Source organism: Nipponia nippon, unplaced genomic scaffold (genome assembly GCF_047370975.1).
Source record: "Nipponia nippon isolate SJK-2023a ecotype South Korea unplaced genomic scaffold, ASM4737097v1 scaffold_10, whole genome shotgun sequence".
Lineage (NCBI taxonomy): Eukaryota > Metazoa > Chordata > Aves > Pelecaniformes > Threskiornithidae > Nipponia > Nipponia nippon.
Window position 1 is genome coordinate 33,082,966 of NW_028262291.1, and position 15,690 is coordinate 33,098,655.

The 15,690-nt window shown below is 49.4% G+C and overlaps 1 long non-coding RNA gene across 2 annotated transcripts; it reads right to left on the reverse strand.

Moving 5' to 3' along the window:
* Window positions 1–4,676: 4,676 nt before the first annotated feature.
* On the reverse strand, window positions 4,677–15,621 carry LOC148057148 (uncharacterized). Of its 2 annotated transcripts, XR_015701990.1 has the most exons (8): window positions 15,417–15,621; window positions 14,382–14,943; window positions 13,614–13,776; window positions 11,125–11,251; window positions 9,841–9,973; window positions 8,089–9,240; window positions 5,379–5,480; window positions 4,677–4,842 (listed from the first exon to the last, which is right to left on the reverse strand). It is a non-coding gene; the product is annotated as an uncharacterized LOC148057148 (long non-coding RNA). The 2 variants fall into 2 exon arrangements; XR_015701989.1 differs by having other exon boundaries at window positions 4,677–5,480.
* Window positions 15,622–15,690: the final 69 nt, after the last annotated feature.

Here is a 15,690-nt window from a genome sequence, read left to right on the forward strand (position 1 = left end):
AAAAGCTTCTGCAACACAAAAAGTGCCTGTGGGAAGACAGGGATGCTGCTGACAAGAAATCATGTTTTGTTGGAGGTGAACCGGAACAGAGTGCTTTGCTTCAACTGCCCCCAAGTTTTTCATTTTAGTCGAGTTCAGCATCAAAATGAACTTTCCCAAAAAGGCCTCTCCTCTTTCCTGTGCATGGGGCTTGCGGCTGAGCTGCATTTACTGAGAACAGCGTGGACCTTGCCCAAGCTTTATGGGAGCTGGGCAGAGCTCCCAGGGAGCACAGCCCAGAGGAGAGAATGGGACCCAAACCCAAGGAAAGGCGCTGCCTACTTTAATGTTAAGCAGACTTGAAACGAAACGTTTCATGTCAGTTCAACAAATTGAAACAAAACATTCCTACCTCAGAAACGTCAAAATGCTTCACTTTGATCCAAAAAATGTCAAAACAGAACACGGAGACATTTCTGAACATGACTGTTTTAATTCCAGGAAACAATTTTTTCCTATTTTTTTGCCCCAGTTTGTTCTGTTCTGGAAAACAGAAGCAGAAATTCAAAATCTCACATAGCTCTACTTAGAGCTATTTATCACAGGAGGGGCCAATATTGCCTACACACGCATGTGTGTGTGAGCACTCTCCCTCGCACGCGTGCCCAGGGTACATCCACTGTGCCTTTCAGTGGCACCCCCAGGCCTCTCTCTGGACTGGTTTCACCACCCATATAGCTGCCAGGCCTCCAGCCCCACGACCAGAGGACGCCCTTCAGTCTGCAGGTGGTCCCAAGCGCCTGGGCATATCCAGTGCAAGTGCGCTGTCAAACACAAGCAGTGGCTTTCCACAAGGTACCCTAAGAACAGAGTGTTTAGGGCTGGTACAACCATCACTACCGTCACCGCAGGGTTCACACACCACCCAATTCCCTTTAGAGTCCTCCCGCTCTCAGCCAGGGCAGATATGGGTTTTGGTCTGACCTATTTCAGACCTAATAATTTGGTGCCGATGTGAATAGCGAGGAACTGGTTTGAATAATCCCCTGCTTTGGGAAGCAATGCTAAAACCAGCACTTGTTGAAAGAGAAGAGGGAGGGGTATGGGAATTTCACAACTTCAGCATAATTTGACCAGTGATCTTAATTTATATTGCTAAGAATTATGGATCCTGTCCTCCAAGCATGGTTAAGAGCACGCTGATATGGAGAACTCCAAATCACGCGCTGCATGCCCAAGGTGGATCCACAGGTCTCCTTTCGCCTCAGTAGGTGTAATCCTAACACTGCATCTAGTAACAGTTCTATGCCTTTGTGTGGACACGACTTACAGTGTTCTTGCCCTCGAGCTGAAGGATGCAAACGTGACTGCCTGTGTCACCAGCCCCTTGGAGAAAGCGCTCCCCCCTCTCTGCCAGGTAACAGCCAAACCGGGGCATAAAGTCTTCCCCTGTGCTAAGCCCCACCAAAGCTTTTTAGCTGTTCTGCATTTCCTGTACACTTGGGATAGCCCTCTTTTTCCCAAAAGCTAAAAGACATCCTAAATCATCTTTGTGCCTTTATTTTGAACAGTCTTTCAGCGTTGATTTCCTCTCCATCTTATACCCCAGACAGCGTCCCTTGATGCCAAGGGGTGAGGTGTCCACATGTGGGTATGCCATGGCTCTCTCGCACTGGTGGGATAGTTGACATGGCCAGACTAGCCATGTCTACCTTAGCCCTCTGGACCAAACTGGCCAGGACTGGGGCTCCACAGTCCTCTTCTGCCAGACTCTCAGCACCCATTGCTTAGGTTTCCCTGCTACAGACCAGTCTTCCCCTGGTGCCTTCATCTGGGGGAAATTTTCCGTATCTTGGTCTCTTCCTTATTGGGGGAAAATCTTCTTTTAAATATTTCCCAGTAGGCATTACTGCAAAAGCAGCAACTCTCGTCAGTCCTGGACATACACTGTTGCACCAGGAGATACATTTCTCTCATTTTATATAAATAACCCCTAATAATTCATTCTGCTAATTCTCTGATTCTCTCTGACTTTTCCAAACTCATTCACCCTCTAAGCATGTAAAAATAAACTGCAGGAACAATTCATATTGCATCTACGGCTAAACAAACTCTCTTGGGTTCCACTGTTACCCAAACAGTACCCTCCGGACTCATTCCCTGTGGGTTGGCAGTAGCTCAGTGCTTACAGGCTCTCTCAGAGGCTTGGATCTGATGCAAAATCAGTCTTCTCGCTGAGAGCTTGCAGTCTCTTCGCGAGGCTCCTGCAAAAGTCTAAAAGAACATCCAGAAGGCCTTATCCATCACCGGGCTGTCCTGAGCTGCGAGAGGAGAGTGGATCTGAGATGGGCTGGCTTCCAGGTGATGATTGTTCCCACCTCCTCGGAACAGCTTGCAGCAGCCTTGCCAATTGCCAGGATGCGTCCCTAAATATAGGAAGGTTTTAGGCTTTAAAATGTGATGCAGATGATTAAGAGATCTTCCTTTTAGGGATAAAAGTGTAGTGACATTTCGTGGAAGCCGTATATCACCTTTGAGAACCAAGGCATGCATTGTTTTAAAAATAAAAGATAATAAGATAAAATAAAGAATAACCATAGGAACAGAGAAAATCGGCATGTAGGTTATGTTCCAAAAGTCTCCCCAGTGAAGCTTCAGATGTGCTCTGTTGCCATCATCCCCCTTGAAGATTATTTCAAGGCTGTACTAATATGTGGATCATGAGTGTGGCTGTTACCATGGGCACATATCTAATCAAATGGGGCCTAATTATGTATATTACCCAATTTGGCACTTTGAGAGCACTTCAGTGGTGATTCTTCTGCTTGTCTGACAAATAACATGATTATTCAGTAAGCTGCATATGTTTTAATGTTGCGGTTTTGTTCTTTGATAAGAAACTGTCTAGCTAACCAAAAGTGCTTTTCACGTACAAAGGCATAGCTAATATTAGCAACCAGATTCAGTTCATTATGTTTAATAAGCTAATAAATATATTTAGGACTCTTTGTGCTATGCTCAGTCACCTTTAGAAAACACTTCATCATTAGTCACCAAAAATGAAATGGTCTCTTTTTTTCAAGGATGAGAGCACTTTAAAAACTTCAGTTTAACATGATAAATGACAATGCAATTTGCTTTAAAAATAGATTTTAAAACTGATGCTTGTCTTAAAGACTGAAAACAAATTCTTTATATATGTCTTGGATTTATGGGAGAAGCAAGGAATTTTTCAGGAACATGTCAGAAATAAGTTGGTGATGCTCATTCTTACGCCCTCGCTATGTGAAAAAAGTGTAGAAGATTGCTGCTTCTCCCACCCTGCTACAATGCTCCCTGGCACAAGCCGAAAACAAGGCTTTTCCTGGGACACCCATGGAAGGAAGGAGGTTGCCAGCAGAAGGACAGTGGGGTGGGTAGTGACGGAGACTGCAGAGCTGAGCCATGTTTTAAATAATCTGTGACAATGAGCTGGGAGACAGGACGGGAGCCTGTCAGCCTTGGGTCAGCAGGAGTCAAGCTTTTGGGGAGATGAGCGATCCTACCTGCGCAGGTACCGCTGCATACAACATCTCGCTTTTTTTCTCTGTCTTTCTGCCAACTCTTTACTCGCATAATTTTCTCGTAAGTATATTCAGGGAAAGGGCAGAAAAAGGTCCCCCTGGAATTTGCCCTCACCCTGTGTTGTTTTACCTTCCATCCCCATCACACCCACACAGCTGCCGGGAGAAGGACACGCAGTCAGCAGGAGAACCTGCCAGTTTGAGCACCCTCTTCCATGCATTGAACGGATCATGTGAGGAGAAAGAGAGCTTGTAAATCACTAGGTGACCAGAAGCACACCACCTTCTGTGCTTTTCTTCCTACGACAAGGATGCTGCAAGAGACAAAATCGTGAAGCGTGGAGTTAAGATGGTGGGTGCAGGAATGAACTGTTGGGCTGCAGGGGAACTGGTGTAACAGAATAGGAAACCACCTAAACTGCGAGGTGTCTAGTTAAGACTAACAGTAGAAAAGCACAATCTACCAGATCACCAATGACTAGGTAAGATCGTGGCAAGAGGACTGAGGAAGTGCCTGATGGGATGACCCACGTCCAGATGAGAGATCACTGATATAAGCACAAGTCATGGCAGGTTGGCTTTGGGGAAGTTCTTTTGGAAACCCACTGGCAAACCCAGTTGCTGATCAGAGAGAAGACAAGGACCCTCTGCCCTTGCAGCCCCAGTGTGGACGGGTGAGAGATCCCCAGGTCAGTGCCAGTTCCCCACTGTCATCAGCACGGGTGCCCTGCCCCGGTCACCAGTCAGGTGGTCTGCAAAGGCGCGACTTACCTGGTGTGGCCATGCTGTGTTGAGAGGTGGTGGTCCTGCACCAGCCAATCAATTAGTATGTGAATGAGCTGGTATGACTGGTGTTTGAATGGCTGTCACTTAACGCCCAGGTTAGACGCTGTTTGTGTATAATTGAAGTATTAGTAAAAAAACCACATAACAGTAGTTGGAATATGGATATCCTAGTAAAAGATGGGATCGTATCATTCAATATTCCCCACGTTGGTCATCATCCGATTCAGCCAGCGGTCTCTCTGCAAGTGGATCTTGAAGTTCCCAGCTTCAGTTGCTCTGTGACACCAGGCACCATACGACCTCCCCGCCCTCCCCTGGCCCCCACATCATTAAAAATAATTAAACTCTTGTCCCGTGGTGTCCAGGTGTCACAAGACACCTGGTAAGTCTCACCTCTAACTACCAGCTTGGCTGTGCTGGAATAGCAGTGCCGCAGATGCTGCCTGTGGGGCTCAGCCCGCTCCCACCGAAGCGCCGGGTGAGCTCCTGACGAGGCACCCCCAGCTCTGCTTGGCTTCTCAGGGCATAGTAGGGAGCCATAAGTTAATCAGCGGTACCCCACCGTAGGTCAGCACACCCAGCTATCTGTATTTTCCCTTGTTTGTCATTTTCCATCAGCCTCCATTTTCCTCCAAATCTCTTTGGTGTACCAATTAATCCAGAGGGTTTTCATTTACTCGGGCTGTCCAAACCAGCAATACACGAATACCCCCCACAATCACTGCCAACAGCTCGTAATACATTTTAACTGCTCCTTGGCCTTTGATGTGTTAGCCTTCTGGGCAACAGTATCATTACCCTTTATATACCTCCGTAGGTGAATGCAGCGCTGCACAGAGGCTTGCACATACTAAGCGCGAGCTAGGGTTTGCTCGTGTCTGAAATAAAGCGCGTCGTCCTGAGAACCATGCAAGAATTGTGCCCTCTTTGCTAGCAAAACCCTGAACAAGTGCTAGATAAACACCAATAATATTGTGGGCTCTGGAGAGCTTCTTTTCAAAGTGGATGAGCAAATATAGGAAGGAACAGGACAAACCAAGAGGCACTTACCTGGGGAGAAGCCTTAGCGGGAGAAAGCAGTCCTGGTGGAGTCTGAAATTGTGGCCACGACATCAGCATAAGCAGATGTTGTGCCTTGCACACATGCACGTGCTGGAAGCAAAACCACCATTTAACTGAAGCATCAGATACAGCCAAATTCAGGAAAACATAATGGGCAATTTTTAGGGAGCCAGGGCCATTGCAGTCCCAGGCTGGGGCATTCTTCACAACTTTGGAGCCATTTACGGATTTGAGGGCTCTCTTAATGGAAATAGTTACAACTGCATTTCTCAGGGAACATAAATCAGCATGGGTGGCGTCAGGCTGACGATTTGGAAGGGCGCTCAGCCCAGCTAGGAAAATGTGAAAACATTCAAAGCCCTGAAAGCTTAGTTGGAGATGGTACAGGTTAGCCAAGGGTGTTCCACAGCGGCCACATGGCTCACAGGTGCTTACAAGAGGGGCGTGGAGAAACAAGCTCCCTCTAGTAAGCTATTTTTGTGGGCAATGATGGGTACAGGATATTAATATGGGTGCGCACAGTGGGGCCAGGGGGAGGTGGAGCAAAGTCATTTCTAAGGAGAGTTGTCAGAGACCCCAAGCCCAGCCAGCGAGGGAGGAGATCCTGACTAATGAGAGAGGAGATCCTGGCCTTGCCCAGCCAGGCTATACCCTCTGCACTTTTCTACTGATCTTGCCATCTTCTCTTATAAAAGCTGATGAATGAGTCCCCCAGTCTCCATGATCATCCTATAAGCTGCAGAACAAAGCTCTGCTCATCACTGCCCTCCTCCATCCAGAGAAATGATATTTTATTTTTTAGCTCAAAACAATTTTTGATTGAGCAGGCCAAAGCATAATTTCCCTATTGCAGGCATCATTCTGCAAAGGCTGCACTGGGCTGTGCCCCTGCAGCAAAGAGCCTGGCGTAGCGAGCACGGCCAGCCCCCAAAGCCTCCAGTTCTGCAAGGGACGCATGCTGGATTAAACTAGGACTACCTCAGAAAGTTGGGAGGGAGGCAGAGAAATGGGCTGCTTGCAGCATCGGCCCCTAAAATAGGAATGAGCCCCTCCCCACTCCCCCTGAAAGCACTGGCGGATAAATAGCTCACAGAGAGGAGCGATTAAAACAGGTCCAGCAGGGACCTGGTTTCAAGCAGGGCTTGGGACACCAAACAATAGGCTGCCATTTTGAAGCCACTAGAGCCCACGGTGCTCATGACGACGCGGCGGAAAATACTGTTGCAGGGTACAACCCTTGCTTGCAAAATAAACAGGCCCCTGAGAGTTCATTGTGCAGTGGCTGCTGACGTGCAAAGCTAGCACTGAAAAACATAAACTGTGCTTTCTAAAAATATAAAAGAGCAGTGCCTGAGGGAGGGTGGCTTGGGGCAGGAGAAGCAGATGGAAGAGACCAGCGTTGTCACCGCATCCCTGCGGGATTTTCGGGAAGGCACCTTGCCTTTCCGTGCCCCGCCGAAAGCAGGGTCACACTGGGGACCCCGCTCGCAGGAGCCACCATGCCGTGCAAACAAACCCCCCAGGGAGAGAGGTCCTTTCCTTTATGAGCCCTCGGAGGAGATGATTGCATCCCTCCAGCAAGTTTTGCAGGCTGGCGATAATTCTCCAAGCAAAGCTGTCAGTTTGCGGAGGAGGAGCTGCACACCCTGGCTGTGACTAAGCGGGGGACAAGGGGTGCTGCTGCCCCTGGTGAGCGCCTCGGGTCCTTCCCCGCCAGGACAGCGGGCTTCGAGGCCTCAGGGAAGTTTTGCTGCCTGGCAGGTCTGAAGCACGTGGCCAGATGCACCCATGCAGGGCAGCCCAGCGTCTGCCACTGGGGCGATCCCGGCCGCCGCCGCTGCTGCCTGCAGCTGCCCTTCCAAGCCCTCAGAAATGGAGAGGGCTCCTCAGCCGCTGCCAGCTGCAGTCGAGGCCAGCCAAGGAAGAGGGGCAGAAACAGTTAAAGTAGCTGGTAAATAAAATTCCCAGTAGAAAAACATGGTCTGAGCAGAGAAAAGCATCCTTTCCAGCACTGCCAACCCCACATAGTCAAAAATTATGCATCAGGCTCCAGAGAATCACGGCTTAAAAATCACAAGGGTTTTTGTTCTGGTTTTTAAAGAAAATTATAAATGTTTGAGCTTTTCCTAATTGCACTCTGGTTTCTTGAACTTTATGATTGCATTTTCAAACTTTTCTCCAAATCCCTGAGGGCTACAAACTTCTACATTTTTATTATAAAATAAAGTTGAGAAGCTCACCTAATGCCCACAGCTTTGGGGCAAACAGCAAAGATCAAAAGACTTGCGATAAAATGACGAGAGTAGGAAATACTGGAGATCTCAAGAATGAACACCCTGCAGTATACGTGTCTCTTACCATTTTTCTCCAGTGTTGTGCAAAAACACTTTTAGAAGATATTTCGCTGTTTTAACAAACATCACATTGCTTAAATACTTTATTTGCCAGCGTGAAGAGCAGGTCTTCAGGGACATTTTGCCTCCAAGAACAATGTTGCTTGCAGGCAAGGGCTGCAGAAAAGTTAAAACCGAGGCTGCTGTCCCAGGCTAAGGGGACCAGAGGAGCACACAGTTTCCAAGAGCATGTTTTGTGCTGTGGGTTGCTGCTGTTCACAGGGTGGGGAAGGTTGCGAAACATTATCCAAGGTCAAACCTGGACGTGACCTTCCATCTTTAGCCTGATCCATACAGAAACTTACCGTCCAAAAGGGGCAGGTGGGGACCATCCAACTTACTTTCTTCATCTCCGAAGGCACAGAAAGAACTGCCATATGTCTTCACAGGGATACCTGTGTCACGGGGCAGATTGACTGTGATAAATGTATCAGCCTGTAAAGAGCTTAGTGATCCTCCAAGATTAAAGGCTGATCCGAGTGCAGACTCACTATCATGCCTCTTGAAAGGATCTGCCTTGTAACAGCCTGATTATCGATTGCTGCCTGTAAGAGAACGTGATACTCTCCTTTGTACTGATCCTGTTAGCTTATTCACCATAACACTTGCTGAAACATCCTCCTGTAGAGATAATGACTTCCTTTGGTTGCTGTCAGAATGAACAAATGGAAATAAAAACACGCCGCTAGTAATTGTGTCCTACTCTAATTAAAGCAAGACAAAAGCATTGCCCTGCTGGGTTTGGCTCACCATTGTCTGGGTGCTTGGGCAAGCCTGAGCACAGGGGCTGACCACAGGAACGCCAATAGCCAAAAGACAACGGTGCCTAATTCATTTGTGGCACTCAAAGCCACGAGGTTTCTACCAGCCCAGAAACTCGGCAAAACATCCGGGAGGATGAGGAATACATTTGGTGCCAGAGCGGGATCCAGCACCCGGAGGTGCTGCTCTAGGCAGAGCTCAGCCCACGTGGGCCTAAGGAGCTGCAAAAGGTGAAGGCAGATGGTGAAGGACACAAATAAACAAAGGTTTTTCAACACTCCTCTTGACCTCTTAGTGGTCCGTCCGCACCATGCAGAAAGGCCAATGGCTCAGCTCAGGCAGGAGGCAACAGGACTTTGGCAGGATGGCACATACCGGCTCCCAGGGTGCTGGGGACCCTGAGCCTCCCTCAGACCAAAGAACGCACCTAGAGCCCATCACACCAGGCTTCCAGCCTTCCCAGTGTTGCATCAAGGCACGATGGAGCCCAGTACCACGTCTCCCATCCTCCAGGGTCTTTATCCTCACCAGGCCACCAGGAGGAAAAATGTGCCTTCAATCCCTGCCTGAAGAGGTGGAAGAGAGGCAGAAACTTACTTGCCTGTGTCCTACAGCAGGGGTAAGCAAGGAAATAGGTCCAGCTCTCTTCCCTTGCAAGCGAGCACCATAACCTCTGCATGTCCTGCCTCTTCAGTCTGAATCAGGGTCCCATCACAAGCAGTGCCAGTTGAAGAAAAAGGGAACAAAATAAGTGGGGAAGAAAGAGCAAAAGTCCCCCCAAATCCAAACTAAAAAGCAGCGGCATAACCACATCACTGAGCCCTCACAGAGCTTGCCCTGTAAACTAACAGGTGACCATATCCAAGTACTGCTTTACACCCAGATATTTATTTAGGATTACTCCGCCGATTGATTGTGGATCACGTGAGAGCTTAGCCAGTAGTCCAGGACTGAGCCAGAGGTGGCCAGGCTTCAAACGTCCCTTGGGACATGGTTTCAGGTGCCCCACCTCAGCTGCAGTGCTGCCTTGTGAAGCCCTGCTCTCCCCTGTGCCCGCTCGGGCTGCTCCCTTGGGCTGGCACACTCGGGGTGCCCCGGTGGGCTACGGGAGCTGGGCTTTCACACCAGCCTCTTTGCGGCTGCTGAGAATTAAAGCAGGCTTAAAAGAAAACCCTTCTGTAACTACAACGTGCTATGCTCATCTGTTATTAAGCTCAGGTCGCTTCAGGAGCTTTCCCTACTGCTTTCCCCACACAGGAGACAGTGATAAAGCAGGGTACAAGACCTAGACTGACCCCAGCCATCCGCTCAATGGCTTTCTTGGTCCTGAGCCTCATGAACTGGTGCCATGCAGCTGCTGCAGCCATTTCTGCCTCTCAGGGAGCTCTTCGCTGCTAAGCAAGCTAGTACGTCCTCTTCTCAAAGCTCCTAAAACATGTATATGAGAGAGACAAGTCTGATCGTCTAATACGCACAGTCTACAGCTTTCCTGCAAAGTCTGTGAGTAACCACGAAAGGAAGAGAGAAGAGACAAGATCATTTCCAGGCACCACAATCAGTGATGCAAGGATGCCAAAGGAGCAGACAAGAACCAGACAAAGCCTGCGCTCTGCAATGGTAGCACCGTTTTCCTCCTTATTAGCCCTGTAAATCCAAAGTGTCAGCTTGGTCCTCCAAAGTCAGGTATGCACTTAAACATAGCTCTGGTTTGGACTGCATTACTTAAATAACTTTTTGTTTTCCAAAAGAGAGATGTTTCCCTCATGCTGGGAAGGATGGTGGCTGAGGGCATCAACAACAGAGTTGAGGAACAAGACGATATGGAGGTCAGCATGCTGACAGATAATTCACCCAAACTGATTTGCAGGTGAGGATTAAAGTTTCCAGACTGCTAAAGCTGCTTGGTTGCTGGCTGGAGCATTGTCTCAGCAGCTCAAGGACGGTCTCCAGAGCCATGTCAGGACCTAGGCTTTGCTGTCATGTCACTGACACCTGCAAAGGCACTGAGGAGCATGGGATGCTCTCCCCTGGCGCTGCATGTGTGCTGCAGGGGAACCCCCAGCTTTCCCACCGAGCCCTCGCATGCAGGCACCGAGTTGAGTGGCTCTGTGGCACTGCTGCTCTGCGCCCACTGGAGAAGTCTCCCACACAGCCACCTGGGAGCTTATTTCTAAGATTAAACCCTGGAGGTAGTTTCCATACCTTCTCCTTGACATGGAAATTTCTCTCTCTTATCAAGGCAATTTGTCTGCCCTTCAGATGGGAGCTTGGGGAGCAACAGGAGGGGAAAGGCTGAGTGATGAGTCTGCCTTTTCATAGACCTCCTGGTTCTCCCCTGGGGTTTGCGTAAGGGTCTTGGACTCTTTCAGTAATCCTTGGCTATTCCTGATCACCTTATTTCTTACTTCCCACTTTCCTAGCCATCTCCTTTATTAAATTTTCATATTCACCATGTAGGAAGAAGAGCTACTTCCTGTCACTGATGGAGCAGTTTAAAGCTATGGAAGTAGAACTCAAGCACAATCTACCCAACAAAATTATTTAAAATATAAGCGTTGATGCAAATGAAGCACCCTCACCTCAGCTCAAGGTGCAACTGCTTTTCACGGGTGTATGGCATCCACAGCTGGAAGCTGGGCAAGGGACTAGGGAACCTTCTGCCGCCCAGATCAGCTCTCCCATGCTCATGTCAAAGAGGCTTCTCACCTGACCCAGAGAAAACACAGCATTTTCTGAATAGTCATCACCCTGCAAACATCAGAAGAACAGCAGACAAGGCTCATTTCTCCCGTAAAGCTAAGAGCAATAGTCAAGGCTATGTATTTCAGATACAGGCTTAAGGAAGGTCCTCCTGGCCTGCTGACAGCATTTTACCGCAGTTTCAAGGAAACTTAAGCTGTCAAATTTTTATGAAGCTGTCTTTGACATCTGGTCCCTAAGGAAATGAAACAGTCAAGATTAAGTAGACCCACTAATTACATAGTTAACAAGCGACTACGATAGACAATAAACAATATCTCTTTTCCCACAGGGAAAAATAAGCATCACGGACATGAACACACTTCCTTCTGTGGAGTTCCCCCAAAAAACATCAGCCCTCAAGGTGAACCTGCTCCAGCACCACGCTGACACCCTTCCTGCAGGCATGGGTGGCAAAGCCAGAACCACCCTCTGTATCCAGGAACATGGGGTGCCCCTAGTGCTCCCCTCAACCCATGCAAGGATCCCCCTCCCATCAGCAGGGGGATTTCTGCTCCAGACTCGGAGACTGCTCCCCACTGGGGGAAAACAGAGCCTCTCCCACATATCACCACATTGCCCTGGCTGCTGCGGGCTCCTTAGAGAAAACCAAGCAGCTATCACAGCGGTCAGAAATCCATGGCAACCTGTTTGCTAACTGTAAAAATCACCCTTCTCCAGAAGTGGAGCTCTCTGTCTGGAGTAACTTAAAACCCCTTAGGGTAGTAACACCACTGAAAGGACGGGGCAGGACCCTTCCCTGCCACCAAGGCCCTTGGGCACTTCATGGTGCTGGTGAAAAGCCTTGCTCTAGAAGTTAGGAGGAAGAGGCCACCTACTGAAGTGTTGGTCTCAATGGCTGAAGTGCCTCACTTACACTCTTGGAAGCGGCTTTCCTTTCTCCAGAGCTCCCCACACCACTTGAGGCATAAGCGATGCCCACCTGGCCAGCAAGCTCAAATCTAAAACCATCTCCTTAAAACAGAGAAGAGGCATCAGAGTAAGATTGTTTCTGACTGCTGACCGACCAGAGCGTGCACCAGCTGACACTGCCGAGTCCTCTCCGTGTCTCCGGCTGAGATGAAGCCATCAGTAAAATCACAGAAGGGTGCACTATCCCCTCCTCTGGCTGTTTAAAATAAGTGTCACTAAACCAGACAGATGCTGGCGCTGTGTCTCAGCAGGCACTAATTTAGCCCATACGGAGTGCTCTTACATCATTTGTTCTGGGCACAGCTTAATTGCAAAATTAATTATTTTCCTATCAAACAAAATTGTATAAGAGGGTAGTCATGGGATTTTTAAGCCTGACGGATGCTAAATAGGATTTGAATAAATATAAACAACTTTGGCTCCTGTCTATGCTCAGGACCCCCAAGAGGGTAGCACCACCGGGGCAGGGAGCCAGCGAACGCGCGGCGGTGGGGGACAGGGCACAGCTACCGCAGGGAAGGCAGGGGCACGTAGTCCCAGCCGCCCTGCCGTGGGGCGCCGAGATGGAGGCCCCATCCATGCCGGGATGCCGCAGCAGACACAGCTGGGCAGTGAACTGCAGATCACGTCACCACCCATCTCTGGCACATCCCATCGGCTGCAGGAGGCCTCCAGCGCATGCTGCCAGTATCATGGCAGGGCTTCCACCCCGCTGCAGGGAGCCGGCAGGACCATGCAGAGCTGGGGGAGCCTCTCCAGTCCCCCTCGCCCTGTCCCACTCCAGATGTGCCCCTTCCCCGTGACATACTGGGTAGCCGTCCCCAACATGGAGCTGGCATGGCAATACGATGGCACCCAGCATGGAGGCAAGGAGAGGGGAGTGTGGCCATCACTGTGGCATCAGGCTACAGCTGTCCCAGCCAATGGTACATGGCAGCTTGCGCCCAGACTGCTCCTCACCAGGTAGTGAGTGGTTTGCAGCTCAAGACAAGCCTGTTCAATTTATTCTTGTTTCTGACCCTATTGCAGCAGGCTTAGACACAAGCAGGGCTAACCACCACCTCAAACACACAACTTTTCGCATGACAGGGCAGAGCAGACCTAGATTTTAATTGAGAGGCATCCCTTTTAAGTGGGCTGCATCCTCAGGTAATGACAGAAGTGAAAAAACATGGACAGGACCAAAACCGTGGCATGAGGGAGCCACAGCCGGAACAAGTCATGACAAGTCATGATTGTCCCTGCAGATGTCTTCCCTCTTCAGTCTCCTGATGGCCACTCCAACACAGTGCCTGGCTGTGTAGGCAGGGCTGTGGTGGGCAAATTGCCTCAAAAGCACACAGGAATGAGAAAATTGATTAGCCAAACACATAACTGCACAGTGAGAAAACCTTACCTGAGCAAAATATGGGCACCAGATGCCAAGGTCATGTCTTGGATTGTGGGACAACGTAGTGTGAAATCTGGCACGGATCAAGCCATCACTGCTCTTATCGGGCACATCTGCTGAAGTATGGCCTTTGGGTAACAGCTGGGCTGAGCTCAAGTTACGTTAAATTCTGTAAAAACACAGAAGAAATTACTATCCCAGCTGCAAACTGGAAAACTGGACCTCAGCTCCCAACCAGTGAAAGGGGCACGTGAGCCATTTCATATTTATCCAGTGAATTTATGAAGCTGCATTATGAAAGCACGAAGCACTGACTCCTTTGGTGTGTTTAAAAAAAAAAAAAAATGTCCACAACACAGCTCATTTTGAGCCCCAACACAAAGTCTGCAAACCTGTATACGAGTTTTTTTTCAAATATCTCCTTTAATGCCTCACATTTGTTAAGCATTCTGTGATGCCTTTTGTATTAGACCATATCTCTGAATTAGGGAGTATCTGACTTAATAAAAACGACTTAAGCGATAGCACCTATGGTGAGACTTTGTTGTTTTATGAGGTCTTTTACCCTGAGAGAGCAACGAGGCTCTGGGCATGCAACCACTGCCCTCAAGTGGTATGAGCTGTGCAGGACCTTTCATTAAGCTCCTCAGCTTTATGCAGAGCAAGGGCACAGGCAAAGGCAAAGAGGCCTTTGCACTGGAGGAAAGCTGCTTGAGCATATTTGGGCTGTGAAAGGAAAAAAGGAGACCATTTAAAGAACATCTAGAAATTTACCTTTTAAGAACTGAGCCCGGAAACCGGTCAAAGGAAGGAAAAGGCATCCTTTGCCTAGGGATGAAACTAGGGCCACGCTGGCCGAGCAGGCGGCTCCTCCGAGGCCAAAGCCTCCTCTGAACCGAGGCAGAGGGCATGGCCGTCGGGTCAGCAGCAGCCCATCGCAGGCTACCAGCAGAATGCTGGCCCACCACCCAGGCCCCGCTGCCTCCCGGCATGGGAGCCTGCTCCGTCCTCCAGCCACGCTCCTCGGTGGTCCCACTCCCAGGTCCCAGGTCCCACGGCAGCGAGCACTGGCTTTAGAGCTCAGATGTGGCTCTTTGGCCATGTCTGAATGCAAACCCCCAGCTCCAGTGCGCGTGTAAAACAACTGGAAGTCCCCAGCATGAATCAGGGTGAAATAATGATCCTAATTTATTCTGCTTCTCTCGACCAGTCTCTCCCTCGGTTCCCGTGGTGTTTCCTGTGTTAACTACTGGGAACCAGCAGGAACGCTTGAAGAACAAACAACTAGCAGGCATTTTTTTAATTATTGGGGTAGCTGAAACATTCTTCTACAGCCCTGCAAAGACAAAGGATGAGAGCGTTACAACATCGTTGTTTTAAAACCCTGAGCTGACTGAGCTTGCCAGGGGGGTCTGAGCACTGCCGAAGCAGTGATGCTTTATAACCACTTAATTGTTTGACTTGACCTTTCTCACATCTTCTGACAAAATTCAGCACACAGCTAAAAGGCAAACACAGTGAAAACAAGCATCTCCTTAGGATGACTGGGGATCTACAGGAGAAAACCTGAAGGGAGGGAGAGAAAGAGAGACTTCGCCGTGGGCCTTACTCCTAATTCCTATGGGCCTTGCCTACATGCTACTTGGGCAGCCCTTACTCATGCCTGGAAATCTTGCAGATGCCCAAGGAAAAATGAAACGCATGCAGTACTGCAGGCCACCTCCTCCTGCTTGCTTAGCCAGGGCCCAAGCAATGAGGCTGGGCAGTACTCTTTGCCACCACAGTGACAGAGAGGTCTCAAAGCACCACCTGTGATTTATGGGAAGGGCCTTGTTCCCAGGCATGGCGGTGTGGTGCTCTCAAGGGTGTAGGAGAAGCCACAGGCATGGACGCACAGAGCCACCGGGAGCTGCTGGCATGGCTCTGTCCCGCACTGCTGCAGGCATCGCTCCTCCCTGTCCGATGGGGGATGCCCATGCTGGGCTCCAGAGCTGTTGTCTGTGCTTTTCCGTCCTGGCTGCCAGCCTGGAAAACAAAGTTCCCAATAAAAGTGACAGCAAGTAGGGAAGAACGGCTCCAACAT